The sequence below is a fragment of the Crotalus tigris genome, unplaced genomic scaffold (assembly GCF_016545835.1).
Source record: "Crotalus tigris isolate CLP2741 ecotype Arizona unplaced genomic scaffold, ASM1654583v1 scf7180000017631.5181431, whole genome shotgun sequence".
In the NCBI taxonomy this organism is placed as follows: Eukaryota; Metazoa; Chordata; class Lepidosauria; order Squamata; family Viperidae; genus Crotalus; species Crotalus tigris.
In genome coordinates this window covers 2202440-2228724 of record NW_024096525.1, presented here as the reverse complement: position 1 = coordinate 2228724, position 26285 = coordinate 2202440, and the positions used below count along the sequence as shown (strand labels likewise).

Genomic DNA, 26285 nt, shown 5'->3' with positions numbered 1-26285 from the left:
AAGTCAAAAATGTTTGTGGCTCTACGGATGGATTGGCAGTGCCCGAATCACTGGATTCCCAAACAGCTGATGATGTTACCTTGTTAGGTAATGAAATGTGTGCAAAAAAACCCCAACCCAACTCAAAGAGCACCAGGGACCTGATATGCAGGTTCTGAGGTTTTGCTGGTTAAAGAAATACAAGAAACCAGAAAGTGCCTTTAAGTTTTATGTTTTTATTTATTTTATTTATGACAAGAAATCCTTGTATTTATTCTATATAATTACATAAGCAACCCATTCAGCAAAGCTGACACACATAAGATAAAGATTACACCCAGTAAGTCTGGCACACTGTAGACAAGAAGGGAGAAAGCAGAAGTAGATAAACATGTTCCCATTTGGGTGTTCGCTAAAGATATTGTTTGTTCTTGGGCGGGTTAGGACATTGGGTGTTGTCCTTGCTGTTCTTTTCTGACCCTGCATCCAGGACTCTGCAAGTAACCAAAGAGAGAGGGGCCATTATATGTATTCACAATTAATACTGTCGCCTAATTCCTGGTCATCAGACCCCTCAAGGTACAAATTCTGTTTTTTCCCTAAGTTGCTGGAATTGGGTATGTCTAGGTTAATGAAGAGAAAGACGAGGGGGGACATGATAGCAGCATTCCAATATCTCAGGGGCTGCCACAAAGAAGAGGGAGTCAAGCTATTCTCCAAAGCACCTGAGGGCAGGACAAGGAGCAACAGATGGAAACTAATCAAGGAGAGAAGCAACCTAGAACTAAGGAGAAACTTCCTGACCGTTAGAACAATTAACCAGTGGAACAACCTGCCTCCAGAAGCAGTGAATGCTCCTACACTGGAAGTTTTTAAGAAGAGACTGGACAGCCATGTCCGAAATGGTGTAGGGTTTCTGCCTGAGCAGGGGGTTGGACTTAATGACCTCCAAGGTCCTTTCCAACTTTATTATTATTATTATTATTATTATTATTATTATTATTATTATTATTATTATTGATCATCACACAGTCAACCAGATGTTCAGACTGGATTTGGCATTTTGTCTACCTATCGAGTCCTTACCCAGGACCTGGGATAGGCAGATGTGGATGTTTGATGGTATTACAGGTATCGTCGCAGGATGGAAGCAGTTGCTAGTAAGGCCACCTTTTGCAATTGACTAATAGCGAATTTGTCAATGTCAATGGTGTACAAATGGTGCTCCAGTTGTTTTGGGATTGCACCCAAGGAGTCCATTACTATTGGTACTACCCTTGCTTACTTTTGCCACAGTCTTTCTATTTCTATTTGTAGGTCTTTGTATTTTGTTATCTTCTCCAGTTCTTTCTCGTCTATTCTGCTGTCTCCAGGCACTGCCACATCCACTATCCAAACTTTTTTGTCTTTCTGTTAAGTCTGGGGTGTTATGTTGCAGGTGCTTGTCTGTTCGAATTCTGAAGTCCCAGAGCAGTTTAATTTTATCATTTTCTATGACTTTCTCTATTTTATGATCCCACCAGTTTTTGCTTACAGGCAAATGATATTTTTTGCAGATCTTTCAATGCACCATTGTTGTTACTTTGTCATGCCACTGCTTGTAGTCAGTCTGTGCAATCTTCTTGCAACAGCTTACCAGGTGGTCCACTGTTATTATTATGGATCATCGCACAGTCAGCCAGATGTTCAGACTGGATTTGGCATTTTGTCTACCTATCGAGTCCTTACCCAGGACCTGGGATAGGCAGATGTGGATGGTTTTTTAATTATTATTATTATTATTATTATTATTATTATTATTATTATTACGACAATCGTTGCCTGAGGAAGCCACTGAATTTCTCTCTACTGCTATTAATTCAGGACTTTTTGTAGGGTTAGGGTTGGGGTTAAGGTTAGGGTTGGGGTTTTTTAAATTAACATTCTTAATATTTAGCAAACAGCATATTGTTTGGGTACATATATTTAAAAAACAATAAGTAAGTTAATTTCTATATTATCATAATCAGTATGTTAATTAATTGCTCAATGATCTTCTTCTTACTAGTATATATTCAATGTTATGTAGTACACATCATGTTCCTTTCCTTGTAACTCGCTTGTCTAGCCATTGGTAAAAATTATCCCATATTCTAAAGTACACTGAGTAATAATAATAATAATAATAATAATAATAATAATAATAATAATAATAAAAGTTGGAAGGGACTCTGTGCCACTAGCAAGGAGAAGTTACTGTTTTGTTAAAGACCTTAGAATTGAGTGGAAAAAAGAGTAAGTGTTCTGTTACTGAGAATTTACAACAATATTTCTCAACCGTAGCACTTTAAGCTGTGTGGACTTCAACTCCCAGAATTCCCCAGCCAACACTGCATGGGAGTTGGTTTACACAGCTGATAGTTGCTAAAGTTGCAAAGCTCTGCTTTGCACAGATTTTTTTAAAGCAATAAACTAGTAGAGAGTTATGTGTGTAAAATAAGCACCACCTAATGGTTAGAAGAAAAAGCAAGCTTTCAGCCTTTGCATTTTTAAATTATTTTTTTGGTTTTGCAGACAGGGGCAGCAGCATCTGACCGACGCTGAGCTGCAAATCTAAGCAAAATGTAATCCAATTATTATTTTCATGGGCATCAGACAGGGTAATAAACTAGATGGGCAAGTTGAACAAAAAAACATCCTTTTCTGGGAATATTCAGGTTTGCATCTTCCTGAAATCTTAAGAGAATCCTTTGGAGAAAAGTCTCCTATCTACGTCAGACATGTCAAACACAAGGCCCGGGGACCGGATGCGGCCCGCGAAGTGGTTTCATGTGGCCCGCGAAGCCGTCCTGGAAACAGTGAGGGAACGGCCCCCGCTGCCTTAGCCCTGGCCCAGGCCAGCCGGGGGCCAATGTACAATTTTGTGGTGGTCATCTATGCTGAAACGCATTCAGTCTTAGCTCCACAAGGCCATCTGGAAACAGCGAAGAACCAGCCCCTGCCATATCAGCCCCGCCCCTGGGTGCATGCTGGGGAGGTGTCACCCTTTGTGAGGAATGAAGAAATGCACCATCGCCTGGAAGTGGCCAGCAAATGGCCCTTGCCTACTTCACATATCCGGCTTGATGGGCTCTGGGGGAAGGGTTTTGGCAGACAGTGGGCGCTCTCCTCACAGCACTAAGAGGCTGAGCCGGGTGGCACGAAACCGATGAGAAGTGCAATGCTGCCTAGCCCCCAGCCTGCCCAGTTTCAGCAGACAGCAAGGTGCAAAGCTGGCGAGCTTTGCACCTCCTGGCTCAACTTCTCGGTGCTGTGAGGAGAGTGCCCGCTGCCTGCCGAAACCGGGCAGGCTGGGGGCTGGGCAGAATCGTGCTTCTTTTGGGATTTGGGCCGCCTGGTTCAGCCTCTCAGTGTTGTGAGGAGAGCGCCCTACTGCCTGCCGAGACCGGGCAGTCTGGGGGCTGGGCGGCGTCGCGCTTCTTTTCAGATTTGTGCCGGCTGGATCAGCCTCTTGGCACTGTGAGGAGGGCGCCTTGCTGCCTGCTGAAACTGGGCAGGCTGGGGGCTGGGCAGCATTGCACAGGTAACATTGACTCTCACACTTCTCATGGCATCCCCTCCCCCAGAGCCCACCAAGCCAGATATGTGAAGTAGGTGAGGGCCATGTGCTGGCCACTTCCAGGCGATGGTGCATTTCTTCATTCCTCATGAAGGGTGACATCTCCCCAGCTGCGTTTCTTGCCTGTCTTTCTCCCTCCCTCATCTCAAATATTTTCCCACCACTCTGTACTTAGGAAGGAACGAAGAAAAGGAGGAAAGAAGGAGATGGAGGGTCTGATGGAACTCCTGCCTTAGTCCTGCCCTGCTGCCCTTTCACCATCCCCTTGCCCCCTCCTCCTGGCCTACCCTGGGGGTCTCCCATCCTATTGCTAAGGAAGCTTTGGCTACAAAGCTGGGTCTCCTGCCATGGAGATGGAATGGGCCTCCCTCTGACTTTGCCCTCGTACCCATCATGAGCAACCTGGGTAAGGAGAGCAAGCACAGCAGCAGCAGCCTTGAGGAGGAGGTAAGTGCAGCTGGGCGCCCCCTTGGGGAAGTGGGGCTGGGCTTGGTGCCACGGGTGCTCGAGGGCCAGGCTGGGCATTTGACCTCTGCTGTCCAGGGCTCCGGGAAACCCGCACCACCATCCAGCCCTCCCGCATGACCTGAGAGGAATGGTGAGGCTCCTCCAGTGGACCGTGCCTTGGCACTTGCCCCGGTCCCACCCCCTTCTGCCAGAGACCCTCAGATCTGTCCCACTCCTGCCCAGGCCCCCACAGGCACCATTGATGCAAACAATGTAGAGCTGGCCATGCCCACCCAGTAGGCCACATCCATTCCCTCCATGCCCACCCAGTAGGCCACACCCACCCTGGCCACACCCACCCAGCCCCCCAAGGGAAACCGCAATGCTGATGCGGCCCTCAATGAAATTGAGTTTGACACCCCTGATCTACGAAGTCTTAACATTTAAGAAAACTTTGGATGCTAATTGGTATTGTGACACTAGGGGGCGCTTTATATTCACAAATGTTTCCAGGAGTGTGAGGAACACATGGAAACTGACTGGAGGCAGTTACTGTAGTAGATTTCTAGAACAGGATACAAGATAACAGATTTGAAAGGGACCTTGGAGGTCTTCTAGTCGTCCAACCCCTTGCTCAGGCAGGAGATCCTGTAAGATCTGCTATAACCTTATAAACCTGTTAAGATCTCAGCTCCATCCCATTTACACATTGCTCCCGTTTTATCTGGCTCTTGGCTGCTTTAAACGTTTTAATTCTTAAGGGTTAATTCTCAATAGTTTAACCTTTTCATGTTCCCATCATTTTATGTTACGCTTGTATATTGTTGTAAGCCACTCAGAGTCACTTTACAGCAGAGCGCGCCTGGCTGAGGAATTCTGGGAGTTGAAGTCCACAAGTCATAAAAGGGCCAAGTTTGAAGACCCCTGCTTTACAGTATGATGGGCAGCGTGTAAATTTAATAAATAAATAAATAAATTTTGCCCGTGGGAAAAAAAATAGAGGATTCATGTTGCAATTTCAAAATGACATTCGGGGGAGGTGTTTCTTTCCCCCCAAATGGGGGCATGGAAGGCAGCTGGCTGATGTGGGGCCAATCCCCAGGAGACGAGGAATTTTAGATCTGCTTTAGCCATGAAAGCCGACTGGGTGACTAGATCAGTCACTCTCAGCTCAAGGATAGGTGGTTGTGGGAAAAACAGGAGGAGAAAGGAATATTGTATGTGTTCACTGCCTTGATTTATTTCTGATTTCTATAAACAAACAAAAGTTGGTGAAAAAGATAGTTACTGGGCTGGGTTCATGCCACGAAGAAGGGCAAATGAGCAAATTCTTTAGTCTGTGTGCTGAATCAGTCACTGACTGTTAATTAAACTGGATTTTATTATAGACTGGCTGGTAAAGAGCCTCCAGGATTTCAGGATAGAGATTTTTCCAGTCTTCCTCAAAAAAGGGGCATGCTGGAGCCCAAAGATTGCTCCTCTGTCACATGGACCCCCAGTGCGATCCACACTGGCACTACCGCTTCCCATTGCTCTTTCCCCAAGGAGCTCAGCTTATCTAAGGAGCTGGAGAAACATTGCATTGCAAATAAGGGTGCAGTTGTCACCTATTGTTGTGCAAGGGTCTATTTTAAAACATTCATTTATCCCCAGGTCCAAGAGTGCTGGGGAGGGAGGGCAGAGGGGGTGGGTGGGCCGTGGCAAAGCCCAGCTGTCTGAACCCAACGCAAATGGGCCCTTCAAAGAAGGAGGCCGGGTGTCCCAGCGCCAGCCTGTCCTGGCTGGACGGCTGGGAAGAGGCATCTCTGTGCAGCGGCAGACAAGGCCCGCTAATAGTGTTTTGACGTGTTGCTTCAAGCACAATTTGTGAGGCTCGGAAGGGCTCAGAAACAGCTGTTTGGAACCTGATGCTGGATGATGGAAGAGAGAGGGGTGAAACGGAGGTGGCGGGGTAGGGTGGCGGTGAAGGGGGGTGGGAAGGCCCAGGGATTAATGGGGGGGCTAATGTCTTTCCATCAGATGGTCTGCCCTGGGCTCTTCAGTAAGTGAACCTGACATTCATTTCTCCATATTCTCCTTTGGAAAGGAAGCCAACGGTGGAGAGAAAGCTGGGATGGAGCTCTCAGTTGAGGCATTGGACTAAGAGTGTGGAGATCTGAGTTTGAGGTCATCTCTCCTGGGGGAACTTGGGGACAGTCACTCTTGCCCAGCACAACTTATCTCACAAGGTGGTGGTGGGGAAATTTGATATCCTTTTAAAAAGGCCAACTGGATGTGACCAGGATCTCCAGCTGCTGATAGGTATTGGGCAACAGACTTCATTACTATAAAGTGTTATTATAGAGTGAAGAGAAAGTCAGGAATAGAATAGAATAGAGTAGAGTAGAGTAGAGTAGAGTAGAATAGAATAGAATAGAATAGAATAGAATAGAATAGAATAGAATAGAATAGAATAGAAAATATGGAATGGAAGAATAGAATAGAATAGAATAGAATAGAATAGAATAGAATAGAATAGAATAGAATAGAAAATATGGAATGGAAGAATAGAATAGAATAGAACAGAATAGAATAGAATAGAATAGAATAGAATAGAACAACAGGAAAGAATAGAATAGAATAGAATAGAATAGAATAGAATAGAATAGAATAGAATAGAATAGAATAGAATAGAATAGAATAGAATAGAAAATATGGAATGGAAGAATAGAATAGAATAGAATAGAACAGAACAGAACAGAATAGAATAGAATAGAACAACAGGAAAGAATAGAATAGAATAGAATAGAATAGAAAATATGGAATGGAAGAATAGAATAGAATAGAATAGAATAGAATAGAATAGAATAGAATAGAATAGAATAGAATAGAAAATATGGAATGGAAGAATAGAATAGAATAGAATAGAATAGAATAGAATAGAATAGAATAGAATAGAATAGAATAGAAGTTGGAAGGTCTTCTAGTCCAACCCACTGCTCAAACAGGAGACTCTATACCATTTCAGATAAATGCCTGTCCAATCTCTTCTTAAAGAGTCAATGTGATGGAGCACCCACAACCTCTGAAGGAAAGCCTTTCCATTGATTAATTGTTATTTTTAGGTTGGATCTCTCCTTGATAAATTCTATCTCAGGTAGCATAGGAGAAGATGCAGCTGAATTACTGACTGAGAAGGGGCTTCCAGACAGTTGAAAAGACATTTCTTCCATAAACACAGTCCAGAAACGTGGCTACTTGTTCTTCATTATTCTTCTATGGAGCCTTCATCAACGTAACATTGTTTGCTTCTGCCAAATTATAGTTTCTATGATTCCCATGAAAAATGTTGTCTTTAGCATGAGCTTAACTTGATCAACTAGAGAAAATAGCTGGAGGAAATTACTTTACCATCTTAAGAACTCCTCCCCCCCCCACTTGTTTGACAGCTGAATTTGGATCAGTAGATAAAATGTTACAAGCAAGTATGTAAATACATTTGCGCCTTCCATAAGAAATGACATAGCTGAATGATATGTGGATAGTTTAATGTATGCTATCCATCATTGTATCTTCATGGCTGCAAACATTCTTCGTATTGAATAAAAAATGTGTATCCCTGGCTTAAAACAAAGATGCAGTGCTAAGAAAAAGGCGATTCCTCTCTCGTTTTACCCTCAAAAATAAGGTGCTACCCTTATTTTTATGATTTCATTTGCAGCTTGAATTTTGGAGCACAGTGATCCCACGCAGCTGCTATGAATGTCAGTGAAACTGAGGGTCTTTCACCTTTTAAAATTTTCTAGTTTCTTTACCAAAGCTTGCTTAGGATTGGGAGATCGTCACAGCAGTTTAGACTAATTAGGAATTCCATCCATGTGGTTTTAGGATATTATATTTATTAGATGTCCCAAAGGCGGTTTTTCAGAAGGCAACTGTGATGCCTTTGTTTTTGGTTGAAGAGGTTTCACCTCATCTGAGAAGCTTCTTCAGTTCTGAAGTTCTGAACTGAAGAAGCTAGAACTGAAAAAGCTTCTTGGAGGAGAAGTGAACCGTCTTCAAGCAAAAACGAAGAAAGTCCAGTTGCCTTTGGAAAAAGCACCTTTGGGACAACCATGTCCTGGATGTCCATTCATATATTAATTAGATATTAATTAGAGCCAGTTTGATGTGGTGGTCAAGATATCAGGCTAGAAACCAGGAGATTGGAGGTTCTAGTCCAGCCTTCTGTCCGAGCCAGCTGGGTGTTGTTGGGCCAGTCACTTTCTCTCAGCCCTAGGAAGGAGGCAAAAGCAAGCCACTTCTTGCTACTTGAAAAATTATTATTATTATTATTATTATTATTATTATTATTATTATTAACAACAACAACAACTAGGAACTGCTCCCATCCTGCAACGATATCTGTAATACCATCAAACATCCACATCTGCTTATTCCAGGTCCTTGTAAGGACTTGATAGGTAGACAAAAATGCCAAATCCAGTCTGAACATGTGGCTGACTGTGTGATGATGATTAATAATAATAATAATAATAATAATAATAATAATAATAATAATAATAATAATAATATAAAGTTGGAGGTCATCTAGTCCAACTCCCTGCTCAGGCAGGAAACCCTACACCATTTCTGACAAATGGTTGTCCAGTCTCTTCTTAAAAACTTCCAATGTTGGAGCATTCACAGCTTCTGGAGGCAGGTTGTTCCACTGATTAATTGTTCTAACTGTCAGGAAATTTCTCCTTAGTTCTAGGTTGCTTCTCTCTTTGGTCAGTTTCCATCTGTTGCTTCTTTTCTTGCCTTCAGATGTTTTGGAGAATAGCTTGACTCCCTCTTCTTTGGGGCAGCTCCTAAGATACTGGAACATTGCTATCATGTCCCCCCCTTGTCCTTCTCTTTGTTTAACTAGACATACCCAATTTCAGCAACTGTTCTTTATATGTTTTAGCCTCCAGTCCCCTAATCATCTTTGTTGCTCTTCTCTGTACTCTTTCTAGAGTCTCAGCATCTTTTTTACATCATGGTGACCAAAACTGGATGCAGTATTCCAAGTGTGGCCTTACCAAGGCATTGTAAAGTGGTATTAACATTTCATGTCAGGGACTTCTCCAGGCAGTTGTCAAAAGTCAAGACTGACTTGAAAGCCCACTCTCACACAAGATACCACACAGAAGACTCGCAAGGCCACATACCACACTTCTTAGTTTGTATGCTGATGGCCAGGTGTATTATTTGAGTTTATTTGTAGAGGGATTGCAAATTGCCTACTCCTAAGAGGCCACATAATGAAGTGAAGGCTTTCAAATCACGGGTCCTGTTAAACAGAAATGAATATGAACTGGCTTGATCCAGTATAATAAATTTCTACGTATCTGGCTAGATGTTCTTTTTAAAAGGCAAATCGAAAAAAAAAATGGCAGCATTTAAGATGATCCATCCTGCACCATATAGGAATCAGCATTTTCTTTGTAGGCTGTTTATATTAGAAGATTGCATATATGATTTTATATCATACTAATATGCTTATTGTATTCTTTGATTTCTGAATGTTCTGGTTAAACGGTGCTGGGTTTTGGCTGCCATAAAACACTCTACTCTCTTGTGACCTTTTACAGAATTCAAGGGAAGATCCACTCTATTAATTTTAACAGTGGCTGGTCTGAATATCTCTTAGGTGGCTGAGGGGGAGGGATTTTAATACGTTCTCCAAAACCTCCTTAGTGCTTCTTTAAAATCTTTGGCCTCCAGAAGAAAATCACTCACATTTCTCTCCCCCTCTCTGCTTTTTTTCCCTCTGCTCCATTCCTTTCTAAAGCTTTCTTTCCATTTCAAGTGATACTGGATCCAGGGATGGGGGGGTGGGGGGTGGGGTGGGTGCATAAATACAGAGGGGTTTTAATCCCAAGCAGCATTCTTGATGATGAAGTGATCCTGGGATCTGTAGCATGCCGGTGAATCTGAAGCAGAAAGTAGTGATGTAGACTCCTTTGATGGGCAAAGGATTTTTTTGTTTTATATCCCCTCCAGCGAGAAGAGTCAGCTTTAATGTTCATGGTTCCAAGAGGTCACAAAAAGTTGAAGTCTTGTTCAACTCACCCAGCTTGGCAGGTGGAACAATCCCCGCGAAATGGTGCTAGAATAATCTTTCACGTACAGCCCTGTGGCTTAAGCAGGACCCCTCTGATCTCAGCTCTTTCCCCCATTGCCAAAGGCAGAAAAGCTCCGCAGGATGGGTTTTGATGTGCAAATATGCAGAACCTGTTGCAAAAATGGCGCCTTGCAATCAGAGGAGGAGCTGTTGGTACATTGAGGTTAGCAAATGGAGGGATCCGACTGGATTGTTGACCTCACTCTAGCCAAACTTCACGAAAACCAATATCCAAAGTATTAACATGTAGGTGATTAGATGTTACCCATATCCTTTAGCTCCTGCCAAGCATTCTATATCTATATATCTATATATTCAAAATTTTGTGGCTGACAAAGAGTTAAAGGGAGACTAGTATAGCTATTTCAGGTTCTTTAGCTCTCATCAGCAAGTCTTACCCCTCTGGGATTAGAACATGGGCAGCTTGCATGTTAGGCAGCTGTATTAACCTTTGGGCCACAGGGTCCTCCTTGCTCCTGTCAGTAGAGGCCAGGGAGAATATATATCTATGTGTTGGGTGGAACTATACTAGTCTCCCTTTAACTTTTTGTCAGCCACACAATTTTGAATTGACAGTGTTCACAGTAGTGACGTCTGCCTGCAAAAGATGCTCCTAGACTGGAGTGAAATGCAGAACAGATTGCTTTATATTTGGTAGACCGGGTGTTCCACCCAACACATTATATCTATATATCTATATCTATATATATCTATATCTATATTTGTTTTCTGAGGTTTTCGTGGATGTTTGTATGTAGGTCTTTGGTTATTCGGGTTTTCTCCCACGTAAAATTGGAAGTGTCTTGGCGACATTTCGACAAGTCCCATTTGTCATCTTCCGGCTGGTGTTTTCAACTTCGTGCTTTGAGGAGCAATGTGTGGTCTTAGTTGTTTCTTCCTTTTAACTGCCAGTGGAGGTATGAACTGATTGGGTGGGAGCTTGGCTGTGTTCTGATTGGGTGGAGGTGTGTTCTGATTGGTTAGGGGTTTGGCTGTGCTCTGATTGGATGGGGGGTTGGCTGTGCTCTGATTGGCTGGGGGAGTGTTCTGTTTGGGTGGAGGCTTTGTTGTGCTCAGGTTAGTCTGAGTTGCAGGGGGATTTAAGATGGTGGGCTGCCTTGCTATTTTTTGGCTTCACGTTCGTGGTCGTGCCTCATCTTCATGGTGGGTGTCAGTTTGCTTCATGTATGGATTGGAGGGGTTTAAAGTGGCTAATGATGCACCTGTGGTCTGGCTTCTGGTTTGTGGTCATGCCTCATCATTGGTGTGGCTTTGGGTTTGCTTTTTGCGTGGATGTGTGGTGGTGACATCCTGTGTGGTTTTAGTGAGTGTGAGTCTGGTGTCATTCTTTGTGTTAGGGAGTCGTTTGTCAATAAGGGCTGGTTTCCAAATGGCTGGTAGGCGGGAGGTATCATCTCGTTTGTTCATGCTGTGTGGGCGTTTTTCTATCTCGATGGCTTCTCTGATTATTCTGTTATTAAAATGTTCAGTTTTGGCAATAGTTCTGGTCTTTTTAAAGTCAATTTCATGTCCTGTTGCTTTAAGGTGTTGGACCAGGGACGATGTTGGTTCCTCTTTTTTGACTGAGTTCTTATGTTCTTCAATGCGTGCACTTATTCTTCTGTTGGTTTGTCCGATGTATGTGTTGGAACAAGCGGTCCCTATATATCTATATATATCTATATATCTATCTATATAAAATATTTATGATAAAATATTATTTTAGGAGGTCCTTAGTGCTATCTGAGCTTGATTCTTGAATACTATCGGTAGAAGAGAATATTTGTAGCTCGGGGTGGAAATGAGGGCACCTTGGTGCTCCCTGAGCTTGGTTGCTTTCTTGCAGATGTTTCGTTACTCAAACTAGGTTATGTTTATGTTCACCTAGTTCAGGCTCTTACGTTATCTAGTCCAGATAATGAAACATCTGCAAGAAAATCACCAAACTCAGGGCCATAAAAAAGAACAGAAGAAAAAACCATTTGAAATGATGTGCTACCTTCCCCCAAAACTTCCCTACTTCTTTTCTTTCCTTTGACCCTTTTCTTTGCCTCCTTCCCAATCCTCTTTTCTTTCCGTTAGTATCTTAATGTGCCAATTGCTTTGAATTTGTCCAACCTCCTAATGAGCATCCTGCAAACACTCCAGGTGAAATGGACTTCAAATGCCTAGGTAGGTGGCTAATGAAGCCGCAGACCCTGTTTGGTTCTTCAGATAAGATAAGATAACCTTTATTGTCATTTTTTTTACTGTGGGCGCAATGGCACACATCAAAAATGAAATTTAGTTGCCCGCTCTCAAAGTGAAACACATACATGACACACACCTAAGCATACAGTACACAACGTATGTATAGACCCACACTAGGTCTCTGGTTGCCTTGCTTCAGATCTCAGATACAAGGAGTCTTGCTGGAATCCAGACAATCCATGGATTTCTGAGTAGTGTTGTGATCCTCATCTCCATCTTGAAGAACTTCAGGCTGGAGTCTGGACCCCTTGGAAGATCAATGGAGGGCAACAGTGGGGACAGGATAGCAGGTGATCATCCCAGTCGCGACCAGACAAGGCTCATCTTTCAGCAGCTGTAAGCCATTTATTAGTTGGGTTTTAATGTTTCCGCAAAAGCCCAGTTGGGTAGGCAGACATAGGAGAGAGACAAATGGGAAAAGAAATTGTGTTAATTACCAGTCCATTTATACGATGCAGAGCTGACCGGTCTGTCATCTCTTCTTCCCGACAAGCTGCTTGTCGGATTTTACATTTTCATAACGGGATCCCAGCGGGGCCTGTGTTGCTTACAATTGCTATAGAGACGGCAGCTGCAGCTGACTTGATCTGTTAGAACAAACCGCCAATGCCTTCAGAAAACTTTGGGGAAGGATTTGTGCCAACAGTCTTGGCTAATCTCAATTGCTTTTGTGCTTAGCTTATCAGACAAACACTCCAGTAAGGGCTCTCCCAGAGATTCCTGTCTTCTATCCTGTTTGAACCCTGGTGTGCCCTGGCTAGGGTATCAGATCTAGGCTGCAAATACATGAATAATCACCAGAGGGCACAAGAGATTGTCTTTTCTCTTTCCCTTTGCTGCCCTCTAGCGGTCATTTTGATTTTTTCTCCCCATCCAGTAGTTTTAGCATGGGAAAGCGAGTTAGGATGGGAGACCAGATGTAAAATGGTGAGTCAAATGGAAGTAGATTTGAAACAGGCTTTGGTCTCTGGAGGCCATCTTGTTAGGGCCTGGCACAACTGAAGTAGGGTCTGCTGCAGACACGGGAGCCTTTGAGGCAGGCCGCCATCTCTCTGCCAAGAATAATTGAACAAATAGTTTATCTGGAGACTCAACAGCTGTAGAGAACAGACGATTTCCAGAGGATTAGGAAGGAGCTGTGAAAGACTATTCTCATGGGAAGCTTAAAGCACTCTCTTGAATACATCCAGTCAAGAACACATGTTGCTTTTTGACCCACTCCCTGCCACCATTACTCTATAAAATAAGGATGAAAATAAAAGACCATTTAAGAGGTCTATGCAGGGTGAACAGACGTTACAGTGGAACGGGCCCTTTTCTGAGAACTTTTCCCGACAACAGACTTCAGCATCAAAGAGTGATGCTGAAAAGCTTTCCTGACATGTTGGGAAAACTAGAGTCCTCCACCAGCACAGCTACTGACTAGGAATTCTGGGAATTGTAGTAGCAATACAGGTCAGGGACCAGCTAGATTAAGCGAGAACGTCCTATAGAGCTAACCCTATTCATGATTTTGCTTAACTAAATGGAGCCTGAGACCAACCAACTTGGATGTCAGAAGAAGTGGTTAAGAAGGATGTTAAGGATTCTGGAACCTTTCATTTAATTGCCCAAATCATTATCAAAGCAATCAAAATCTTATTATCCCTAAGCACTAAAGATAATTAGTTGTTAATGTACTTCCTTGAAAAGGAAGCACCATGACAACGCCATGAGGAAACTTCCATCATGAAAAACATTAGGACATCCTTGTTGATTTGTCAGCAAGTGTGATGTAGTAGTTAAAATGGAGGGCTGAGGAGATCCAGATTCAAGTCCAATCTCAACCATGGAAGCCCACTGGGTAACTTTGATTCAGTCCCCTACAGCTAAACTTTCAAATCCACCCAGTCGTTGTTACTGGATTAAATAGAAGGAGGAAGTGCTGTGTATTCCAGCTTGAAGGAAATGCGGCATATACAACCAACAAATAAATATATGTTTTTGCTGCTAAGCTCCAAACTCAGCTTGAGTTTGTGGGAAGTATTCCCATATTTTGGCCTAGTTGATTGCCCAGGGCTAAGGGGATGGAAGATCAGAAATTGTTCCCATGGTCTTTCTGAGAAGTGGCATGTTTGAATCCAGGAAGGAAGGAAGGAAGGAAGGAAGGAAGGAAGGAAGGAAGGAAGGAAGGAAGGAAGGAAGGAAGGAAGGAGAGAGAGAGAGAGAGAGAGATGTGGTTGCATTCAGATGAAAGACTTAAGCATCAACATCTTCCCTTTCTCATGATCTAGATCAGTGGTTCTCAAATCATCTTGGTTGTATCAGTACCAAGTGTGCATTTTCCAAGAAGCCCAATCTACATTTATTGTTTGACTAGAGGACTTCTTTAAAAAACAACAACACCTCAAGCTGTTATTTTTAGGCTTTCTGCTTTTGTTTTGTTGAGCAAATCCATAACTCAGTGAGGTTTCTGAAGCCTTTGGTCTTGCTGGACCCTGTTTGTTTTCCTCAACCAAATAATTTTTCGTCCTTGCCTACAGTAGATGACCCCACATCTTTTTTTGTCTTATACCACTGTCAAATGCACAACAGCTGGTTCTGGAATAACAGCTGCAATTTTTTTTTCTCTGAACCTTCTTTGAAGGATAAGGAGGCTGTGGGAGGAAACGTTTAGGGGAGGATTTTAATTCATGAAAAAGGTAGAGTCTATATTTGAACACTCTCCTTCAGCATCCAGAACTATAATGTTCGACCTCCTTTTCCATATCAACGACTTTAAAAGATGTTTCTGTGTGCTGCAATATCTGAAGGTTTGATTCAACAGCAGTCTAAGATTAATATGGCTAGTGTAACACGCCTATGAGTTAGGCTTTAGTAGATGGCATGGGTGTTGAAAACAAGAGCATATGTGCAGAATGTTTACACTAGAGCAATTATTATTCAGATCCACATATGACATCAGCTAATTACGGTAGGTTTTTTTAATGTTGGTGATGCCTGCTGCATGAACTGGCTCTCATCAAGTTTAAATGCAAGGTTGCTTGTTTAGTGACTGTTCAAAGTTACAATACTGGTAGCATGAAAATAATGACTTATGACCATTTTTCACACTTATGACCATTGCAGCATCCTCATGGTCACGTGATCAAAATTCACTCATATTTATGAGCTTTTGGAAGCTTCTGGTGAGCAAAGTCAATGGGGAAGCCAGATTCACTTAACAACCTAAAAAATGCAGTGATTCACTTAACAGCTGTGGCAAGAAAGGTCATAAAATGGGGCAAAATTCACTTAACCGTCTTGCTTAGCAATTGTGGTCGTAAGTCGAGGACTACCTATGTGTATAAGTTGTAGATTCACAGCTCACTCTTTGGTCTTTGTCTTATATATATGATCTATTTTTTTCAGATTTATTCCTTGCCATGAATAAGATGTAAGAGCTTCTTTACACTTTGTTTTCTCTCCCAGTTTCAAGATTCTGACTGTACTGTAAACATCTCCAAATATTGATTCTTTTTATCTTTCTTCTTCAGTGTGATCGTGTCGTTCCTGATGAACTATCTTTGAAAGAATTTGGACTTTCTCGCTGAGAACTTTGTCTCTCTTATGCTATGATGATGATATGTAAACTATAAAAATAACAGTAAAATTATGGCCAAACCCTTCAACTACTCAAGATTACATGAAGAAAAACAGTAAATGATCAACATATGGTTTTTTTGCAATAAGAACTTGGATTGCTTGCTTTAATCAGTCACTCTGATTATCAAGGATGCTGTCAATCTAATCTCATTCCACTAATTTACTGCAAATTGATGTCACTGCCCAAGAATGTCCTCTTGGCTTAGACTGTTTGCCACAACATGCTGGTGGAGGTTGGACACATTTCCCTGGTTGTGAAGTCGAGGCTGCATGTCAACAAGAAACAAAAAATGTCTGGATAGTAGATGTGGCAGTACCTGGAGACAGTAGAAAAAAAGAGAATTCACAAAATACAAAGACCTGTAATTAGAAGTAGAATGACTGTGGTAAGAGAAAGTAAATATAGTACTCATAGTAATAGGCACCTTGGGTACAATCCCAAAACATCTGGAGCACTACTTGAACCCCATTGGCACTGACAAAATCATCAAGAGTCAATTGCAAAAGGCAGATTTGCTAGGAACAGCTTTGATTCTGTGATGATACTTTTAATGGTATCAGACAACAACATTTGCCTATCCCAAGTCCTTGAGAAGGACTCAATAAGTATATAAAAATGCCAAATACAATCTAAGCCTCTGGTTGATTGTGTAATGAATCACAATAATCCAGAAATCTTAATATAGCTTTAATAATCTTCACCGAATGTATGAGAATCAAATTAATCTCCAATCCTGAAGGACAGTCCATCATATCTACTTGGGATTGACGAATACTTGCGTTCCAAAAACTGTAAGTTACTTTACCTCCAGTAGGAGAGAATATATATATATTACATTCTTTTGCCAAATAGGTGTTCCTTCTGCACTTCCCATTACAAAAAAATATCTTTCATAGACATGCTTTGAATGTTTTTTGTTGATCTCCTCTAGGACTGACCGGTTTGATTGCCTTGCAGTCCAGGGAACTCGCAGGAGTCCTCTCCAGCACCATAGTTCAAAGGCCTCAATTCTTTGGCACTCAGTCTTTCTTATGGTCCAACTTTCACATCCATACATTGCAACTGGAAAAACCATGGCCTTGACTATACACACTTTTGTTGGCAGGGTGATGTCTCTGCTTTTTAGTATGCTGTCTAGATTTGCCATAGCTTTCCTCCCCAGGAGCAAGCATCTTTTAATTTCTTGGCTGCAGTCCCCATCTGTGGTGATCTTGGAACCCAGGAAAATAAAATCTGTCACTACCTCCATTTCTTCCCCATCTATTTGCCAGGAATTGAGAGGGCCAGATGTCATGATCTTGGTTTTCTCAATGTTGAGTTTCAAGCCAACTTTTGCACTCTCCTTCTTCATCCGCATCAAGAGGCTCTTTAGTTCCTCTTCACTTTCTGCCATTAGAGTGGTATCATCTGCATATCTTAGATTGTTGATATTTCTCCCTGCAATCTTAATTCCAACTTTTGATTCATCTAGCCCTGCCTTTCTCATGATGTGCTCTGCATATAAGTTAAATAGGCAGGGCGACGGAATACAGCCTTGCCGGACTCCTTTTCCAATTTTGAACCAATCAGTGGTTCCGTGTCCAGTTCTCACTGTTGCTTCTTGAGCCGCATATAGGTTTCTCAAGAGACAAATATGATGGTCTGGTACTCCCATCTCTTTAAGAACTTGTCACAATTTGTTGTGATCCACACAATCAAAGGTTCTAGCATAGTCAATGAAGCAGAAGTAGATGTTTTTCTAGAACTCCCTAGCTTTATTTGCAATTCCACATTTATCCACCAGGTGTACCTATAGATCTAGGGAATTCAGTGGGAATGGGGGTGGGGACAGGGAGGAGCAGATATTTTTGTAGAGAAAAGAATGCACCTGCTTTTCATACTGAGTTGCTCACTATTCCTGAAATAAGTCAAAATGCCACCAAATGATATGTGGTGCATTTGTAAAAGTATAGAAGAGAATATCGGTGGCTCAGGTTAAACTGTGGGGGTCCTTGGTGCTCATTGAGCTTGGTTGTTTTCTTGCAGATGTTTCATAAATAGATGCTACCTAGCTGGGTAATGAAAGGTGTGCATGAAAACAACCAAACTGAAAGAACAATGTTAGAATTTCCCTTCACTACCATACTGTTAGTTGATCTCTGTGTAGGTCATCACGATGGCTGGGTTGACACATTACAAAGGTGGCTTGCTTTATCCTGACTTTGTTTCGAACCACCATTTGTTGCGGAAGCAAAATATCCTAGGCTGAAACAAGACAAATCACCCTGTGGCTACATTCAAGTTGTACGGACATTTTTTCATGTGACAGAGGAAGTCTTTCCTACCAGCTTTCTAATACCAAGATGGCTATTAGGGCTATGAAAGAATTGGCTTGTAGTGGGTGGAATTAAATGCTGAAAAATAACACACAACAACCCAGAGAAATACATCCTTATAAAATGAGAAACTGATCAACAAGCTTAGAGAATCACTGAAAGAAGGAATCTAGAAGTTGGCTAGCACTGGCAAAATCCAGTTGGCCACAGCACTGCTTTGCTGCATGATCCCACTTGAGTGACGTAACCAGTGGTGGGATTAAAATGCCTGAACAACTGGTTCTTTTATTGGATGCAGGTCTGGGCCTCCGAGGCCTAGAGCAGACTTCCGGAAGTGGCATCCATACACTTCCAACAGGCCATTCTAGGCCTGGGAGGGTTCCTCCAGGCCTCCGAGGTCTAGACTGGACTTCTGGAAGCAGTGTACATTCAGCCGGTTGTCCAAACTCAGCAAACTTTAGCTACTGGTTCTATTGAACCAGTGTGAACTGGCTGAATCCCACCACCGGATGTAACCCAACCAAATCACTTTCAAATTCAATCACCCCATGGACCCTTTGTGTAGCCCTACTAAATAGTAATCAGAACTAATAGTTCTTTATTATTATTTTGTCTTCTCTCCCCTGCTTTAAGAATAGGAAAATTGATAGCTGCAAGCTAAGTGTAAAGAAGGGTTTCCTTTAATTTACGTCCTTGATTTCCCCCCACCTTTATTATTGTTTGTAAATAATTTAAGGAGGTAAACATACCTAACTCTTCTTCCCATTTTCCCCATAACAACAACCCTGTGAGGTGGGTTGAGCTGAGAGAAAGAGACTGGCACAAAGTCACCTAGCTGGCTTTCACACTAAAGTGGGACTAGAACTCACACTCTCCTGGTGATTGACCCTAAGTCACCTAGCCAGCTTTTAGGCCTAAAGTGGGACTGGAACTGAGTCTCCTGGTAATTGGCTCAAAGTCACCCAACTGGCTTTCATGTCTAAGGTAGGACTAGAACTCATTGCCACCTGGTGATTGGCCTAAAGTCACCCAGTCTAAGATGGAACTAGAACTCAGTCTTTTGGTGTCACCATTTCTCACCGTGGAGTTTCTCTGCCCTCCCGATGAATATGCTGGCCCTTTTCTGCATCTTTTTCAGCTCCACCACATTCTTGTTCAGCAGATGGCCACCGCATAGATGCAACCTGAACTCACACCCCAGATTTATTTAAGCTCAATTTATACTCAGAGTGTCCTTTTCACTTCAATTCGTTTTCATTTGAGCTGACCCAATGAACCTCTTCAAGGAAAGGGTTGGTCCTTAACCCTTCCCTTGATCAAAAGCTGTGTTTCAGAGGACCATGACTTGAAGACTACCTAAAAACTTGTTTCCTTAAACACCTGCTTAATCTCCCCCCCCCACTCCAGGGAAGTAATTTAAAAGTAAACAAATTAATTCTTACAATAGGATCTGAACATCATTGCCAGACCAATTGAATATTCTTCGTGATGAACATCCAAGTCAATCTTGTCAAGTTTTCTTTTCTTCTTGACAAATAAAGATTTAAAAAAATCAAAAGATTTAATTGTCTCACCAATTCCCCCCCCTTTCGTACCTTCTATGCAGCCCCCACCCCATCCAGACCCTCTTTTTGCTATCTTAATGCACGTACAGTTCTGTCTTCTATCCAGATGCACACCTGTGGAAAGCATCCCGGCATGTTTGCCTTCAAGACCTGTCAAGGAGTCTGTTTATGAGCTGACTGCTGACAGATGAATTAACTGTGGAAAATGTGAATGACTTAATATATTATGTGTTCAGAATTGCTTTTTCTATATTATGTATCTCCACTTAATTTATAACTCTGTCTATAAAACTTGGGCTGAGAATTACATGCTGCCACAGGTTTTTTTTTCATTCCTTGGGATGGCATCCAATTCAATTTTTTTTTTCCTCCCAAGAATGAAAATAACCCAGGCAACATAAATAGAACATGGAAACAAGACTGGCATCTTGGAGTAAAGCATGTTTTACGGAGCAGAAATAAATTCATTAAAAGGCTGAAGATCAAGTCTTGGAACAGTGATGGCGAACCTTTTAGAGACCGAATGCCTAAACCGCAACCCAAAACCCATTTATTTATCGCAAAGTGCCAGAGCCTCATCAGCATTGTGGTGCCCTCGGGGGGGGGGGGGGCAGGGAGGTGCCTATGAGTGCCGCCTCTGGCACGCAAAAACTGGGGTCGCAAAAATAGGCCACTGTGCTGCAAGGAACAAAAATGGCCGCCGTTGCATCACGGGGTGCAGATACAAGGCGCTGACCACGTAAGAACAGGACAGGGATAGTGAGTATCACACAGACACTAGCCCCGCCCTATTTGCAGCAAGTGCTTGCTCGCGCCCCTGTGCACGTGTACACGCATGTAAAATGCTTCCCCCTCCCTTTTCTTCCAGTCCACTAATAGACAATGATTGGTGATCTCTGCTCTACTACCGCTACTCGAGCTTGCTAGTCGTCCGCTTTGCCTCCTTTGTGCTGGGCGGGCTCCTGCTCCCAGTGGCAGGGGCGTCCTGATGGACCTGCTGCTGGCGGCGGTGGCGCCCGTGCCAACAGACAGGGCTCTGAGTGCCACCTCTGGCACGCGTGCCATAGGTTCACCACCACTGTCTTAGAACATGGTTATAGATGGATTTTCCAACTGCAAATTATTATTCCTTGTGAGCAATGACACATTAGCACCAGCCCTGGCTTTGGTCAAAATGTGTGCGTTGGCAACCTAGGTATAATTTATACATGTTTTTTTTGTGTGTTTTAGATATGTTGTATCTGATATGTCTTGTCAGATCAGGGATCTATCAAAAAAGTTAAGACATCACCTCCCTGTTCAAAGCCCAGTCTTTTTTTAAAAATTGTGTGTCATGTCCACACTGTGTGTAAATAAAAGGTAGAGTTTTGCTGGCTTGGGTGCATTATCTGTTTTACAAATTGACTGAAATGACTGAGTGAAGAAACTTTGATAAGAAACATCTTCTTAGCAGTTAAAAAAAGAACGTTGCAAGGAAGAACAGCATTTTTTTTTCAGGGCTAGGCAAGTTTCAGAAATGATTAGGAAGAGGTGCTTTTCACAGAACACAAGGCTTCTCTGCTGTTCATTAAAGCAGCCCCTTTAAAAAAGATGGTTTTGAATAGTTGTTTTAAAGAGCTGGTTCATCAAAGATAAAGATACTTTTATGAATTGTAGTGTCTTTTCAATATATGTTAGACACTGGTTGAGTTCATTCATTGTGCCAAGCTGTACGGTACGATGAGTTGTTTTAGTCGAGGTGATAGGTAAACTCATGGTTGAGGGCTTGGTATTGTGTGTGAATCAAACCATTGTATTTTCAGCAAACTACAACTGAAGCAAACCATAGCTTAGTATGATATGGACTGACTGACTGGATTTATTCACACTACGGCAGATTTGCTATCACTGTGACTGGCTGAATAAGTCAGAACTGGCTGGTTTACTAGTCATTGTGCAAAGCAAAATCACACACACACACACATGAAACCCAAAGGTTTGTATTGCATACATTACTCCTTTCTTGTGGAGAAAGCATTCTTCTTCAGATCTCCATACTGGGCTGCAATTGTTAGAAATGTAAAACTACTGGATTTGGGCTGTAAAAATTTGGACAATGAAGAATTGGCAGCCAAAAATTAGAATTTTACGTATTTCTTTGCTGCCTTTTAGTGGTCATCTTATTTTTGCATCCTATTCTGTACAAACAGTTAAATGATATGAATTTACATTCATCCTAATTTACAAGGGTAACTAACAAGTTGGTTTTGCTTCTTTGTTTTGTTTTTTCTTAGACCAAAAATAAAATAAAAAGGATGGATGAATTGACCTTTTGTTTTTCCTAATGTATTCCCACCAATAATAACTTGCAGGTAAGAACCACTTGTCATTCTTTGTTTCCAGAATTCTAATTTTTTTATGTGTGGCTTTGCAATTTGGGATTGGCTGGCAGAGCTAAGATAAGCTGTTTTTCGAACCTTTTCCAAATATGCAGTTTTGTGAATAGCTGTCATAGAGCTTCCTGTTTTTCTGGTTCTTTAATCTGGTTAAGAAGCAGAATTGATGACAATAGGAAGTCCATGAGCTCTGGATATTGAAAGCTTAAGACACCTGCATGTGCCGCCCCAACAGAAGGTACAAGACAATGTATACTGGAATATTTCAGGTTAATGTCAGGAAATCAACAATACAATAATGGATCTGTTGGCTGGGCTCCTGCTTTGGTTCACATTAAGTTCAGACCTTCTTAGTCCCTCTTTGTTTTGGTTTACACTTAAAGTGTTACAATGCCTTGGTAAGGCCACACTTGGAATACTGCATCCAGTTTTGGTCACTACAGTGTAAAAAAGATGTTGAGACTCTAGAAAGAGTACAGAGAAGAGCAACAAAGATGATCAGGGGACTGGAGGCTAAAGCATATAAGGAAAGGCTGCTGGAATTGGGTATGTCTAGTTTAATGAAGAGAAGGACGAGGGGAGACATGATAGCAGTCTTCCAGTATCTCAGGGGCTGCCCCAAAGAAGAGGGAGTCAAGCTATTCTCCAAAACACCTGAAGGCAAGAAAAGAAGCAACAGATGGAAACTGACCAAAGAGAAAAGCAAACTAGAACTAAGGAGAAATTTCCTGACAGTTAGAATAATTAATCAGTGGAGCAACCTGCCTCCAGAAGCGGTGAATGCTCCAGCACTGGAAATTTTTAAGAAGAGCTGGATAGCCATTTGTCTGAAATGGTATAGGGCAGGCATGTCAAACTCGCGTGGTTGAATTCTCACAATGCAGCCCATCTTGTTATTACCCCAGGAGTCTTCAAACTTGGCCCTTTTATGACTTGTGGACTTCAACTCCCAGAATTCCTCAGCCAGGCATGCGTGGGAGTTGAAGTCCACAAGTCATAAAAGGGCCAAGTTTGAAGCCCCCTTACTACATATTGACTTTGCAAAGAGAAAATGTATCTTAAACTAAAACAAGTAGGTGGATTTCTAGCATCTGCCAGTTTACCCCAGCAACAGCAGCAGAGGTGGCTAGACATAAGTCAAGGAGGGCATCAACTTAGGGAAAGATTATTTTAGCATACCAGTAAGGATGAACTTTGTGGATTTGGATGTGAGTGGATCTCAATTGCCCCTCTGGGGCCTAGTGCATATTAAAATTTAGTCATCAACCATTTTTCATATTTCCAAAATGTCTCGACACACTTTCCCGTTCCAAGCAATATCAGAATGCATGGAAGTAAATCTTACTTTGTAAGAAATTATGCTGATATGTGGTAAATGTTTTTTTAAGCATGTACTCATCTTCGAAAGATATCCTTCTGGTCTCCTGGAAGATGGCATTCGGTAGATGGTTTTATGGAAAGTGATTTTTCAAGGGTGGCAACTGCTAACTGAACAATCTTTCTAAGGAAATGCATGTTGCTACCTGTTCAAGGCTGAACTAAGACGTTTGGTTTCTAGATGGCTTTTCAGATAGGAAAAGATAGCACTCTGCAATCAGTAGGTTGGGATTGTTAAAATGCCCTCTGCATAAGGCTGTCCTTGAAAACCATCCAGAAGCTTCAATTGGTCCAAAATGCAGCTGTGTGGGCATTGATGGGGGTCATCCTTATGCCATATAATACCTCTACAACAGATGCACTGACTTCCAGATGGGAAGTGTGGAATCTTAAAGTAAGATTTAAGAGGTTTAAGACTGAATCTTAAAGTAAGAATTATTGTTTTGTGTTGCTGTCTCTTGTCTTTTTCGTTGGGTTTTTCCATGACAGAAGGAAGCCATTGAGGAACTGGTGATGACCTTTAAAGTCCTACATAGCCTAGGAGCAGCTTTCTTGAGGAAGCACCTTCTACCAAGAACATTACCCACCCCACATATTCGGACAGGGAGGACATGCTCCAGGTTCCTTCTTTTGAATCTTGTTGTCTTATGGCTCCTAGGAAAGTATGTGTTTTCCGCAGTTGTCCCTGTCCTCTGGAGCAAACTATATGACAGGTCCCAACTCTTCTCACCTTAAGATCTGGTCTTTGACAAGCATTAGGGACCAGTTCAGTGGGAGCCCTTTGGTGATCGTTCTGTTATATGCTCTGCTCACCATATTCCATTTGGTATTTATATATTGTCTATTGTTTATTGTGGGGGGTCCTTGGTGTTTTTTGAAGTTGGCTGTTTTTTTGCAGATGGTTCATTTTTTAAGTAGATAATGGCATCAGTGCTAGAAGGGAATAGTATTCTAGCACTGATTATGTTACCTAGTTGGTTAATGTGACGTCTGCAAGAAAACAACCAAACTCAGAAAGCACCAAGGACTCCACATTTCAACCCTGAGTTATAAACATTGTCTTCTGTATTATGTATTGTTATGTGGGCTTTTCTTTTCTTTCTTTGGTGTATTGTTGTGTTTGCACTGTATGCCACCCAGAGTCACGTTGATTAAATTGGGTGGACTTATAAACCAAAGAAACTTAAATAAATGCTTTGATGCATGTTCTGAAACCCTGGCATTGGGTATAACTTCCATGGCAAACTGTTCCTTCCTTCTGAATATGTGTCCATACTCCTGACCTGCTCTTTTGCACTTCCATCTAGTAGGAATCTTAAATCTAGTTAAAGGTCCTCTAGGAATCTAAGAAAACTTCAAAACATAAGTCCCAAGTCTGAAGTTTCCCAATTTCTTCTTTATGACCACCATCTACTTCAGGGGTGTCTAACCATGGCAATTTTAAAACCTGTGGACTGGCTGGGGAATTCTGGGAATTGAAGTCCACAGGTCTTAAAATTGCCAAGGTTAGACACCCCTAATCTATTTGCAAATACAGTGTGTTAATTGCTTAGCTACCCTATGCTGGAGGAATGAAGAACACCATAGTAAACCCTCTGCTTTTGTCTCAGTGCTCTCTTTGTCAACCAAAGGAGCAGAGAGTGCTTTGACTGAAGCCCCTAATCCTTATCCTTTCCACACGCACTTCCAGTTCTGCGAGATCCCTTTTCCACTTACGAAAGCTGCTGTCAGAGCTGGCTTGTGGCAACCCACCAAGGGATTTGCGAACCAGGCCGAGAAAAATGACACCCTTTGTCTGGCAGATGCTCCATTGTCTCTCCAACCACAAATGATTATTCGTCTACACCTATCGGTGACTAATTCTTCTGTAACCAGGATGGGAAAGTGTCTTACCTAACCAATCTTAATGGGCTAAGTATTTCAGTGGTATTTGTTGAACAATATATAATTGCTCTGTTTAGATTTAAATGAAGGGCTCCTTTGAGGACTCAGGGTGTAAACCAGAAAGTGTATTCATTTCCTGAGATTCTGGTGAGTAATACTCAGTAATCAGTGACTAAAAGACTTCTGTATGTGCACATTTAATATAAACATGTAGCAGGATGAACAGGAAATTGTGTCCCTTTCTATTATAAAGGCCTAATACAGTAAACCCTTTCACAGATCATAATTTTTATGTAACCAAGGATTATCTAACCTAAAATATGTTGGGCTGTTGCCATGGTTTCATTGAAGCCTCCCTTACTTTTTTAAAAGTATTTTATATATTTTCTTCAGTTCTAGTAATATAAATTTTGATATTTTTGCAGTGTCTGGTTGTTTACAGATTATAACAGCTAACTACTTTTGACCACTGTAACTGTAGAGAGGCAGTTTGGTCTAGTGGTAAAGGCACCAGATAGACTGTGAGTTCTAGTCCCACTTTAGGCACGAAAGGCAGCTGAATGGCTTTGGGCCAATCATCAGAGTCTATGAGTTCTAGTCCCGCCTTGAACATGAAAGCTAGCTGGGTGATTTTGGGCCAATCACCAGGAGACGGTGAGTTCTAGTCCTGCCTTAGGCATGAAAGCTGGCTGGGTGACTTTGAGTCAATCACCAGAAGACGGTGAATTCTAGTCCCACCT

At 42.0% G+C, this 26285-nt stretch overlaps 1 long non-coding RNA gene across 11 annotated transcripts in view; it reads left to right on the top strand.

Annotated features, from left to right (window-relative positions):
• The first annotated feature begins 392 nt into the window (after window positions 1-392).
• LOC120304210 overlaps window positions 393-26285 on the top strand; it is a 65554-nt gene continuing 39661 nt past the window's right edge. For 6 of the 11 annotated variants that reach the window (XR_005555674.1, XR_005555673.1, XR_005555676.1 and 3 more), the window contains exons 1-4: window positions 393-558; window positions 15920-16820; window positions 22183-22260; window positions 24151-25692. This is a non-coding gene — a long non-coding RNA (uncharacterized LOC120304210). Of the gene's footprint in view, window positions 559-3970; window positions 4025-15919; window positions 16821-22182; window positions 22261-24150; window positions 25693-26285 lie in introns of those variants that run through there. The other 5 variants (XR_005555672.1, XR_005555675.1, XR_005555669.1 and 2 more) reach the window with 5 other exon arrangements.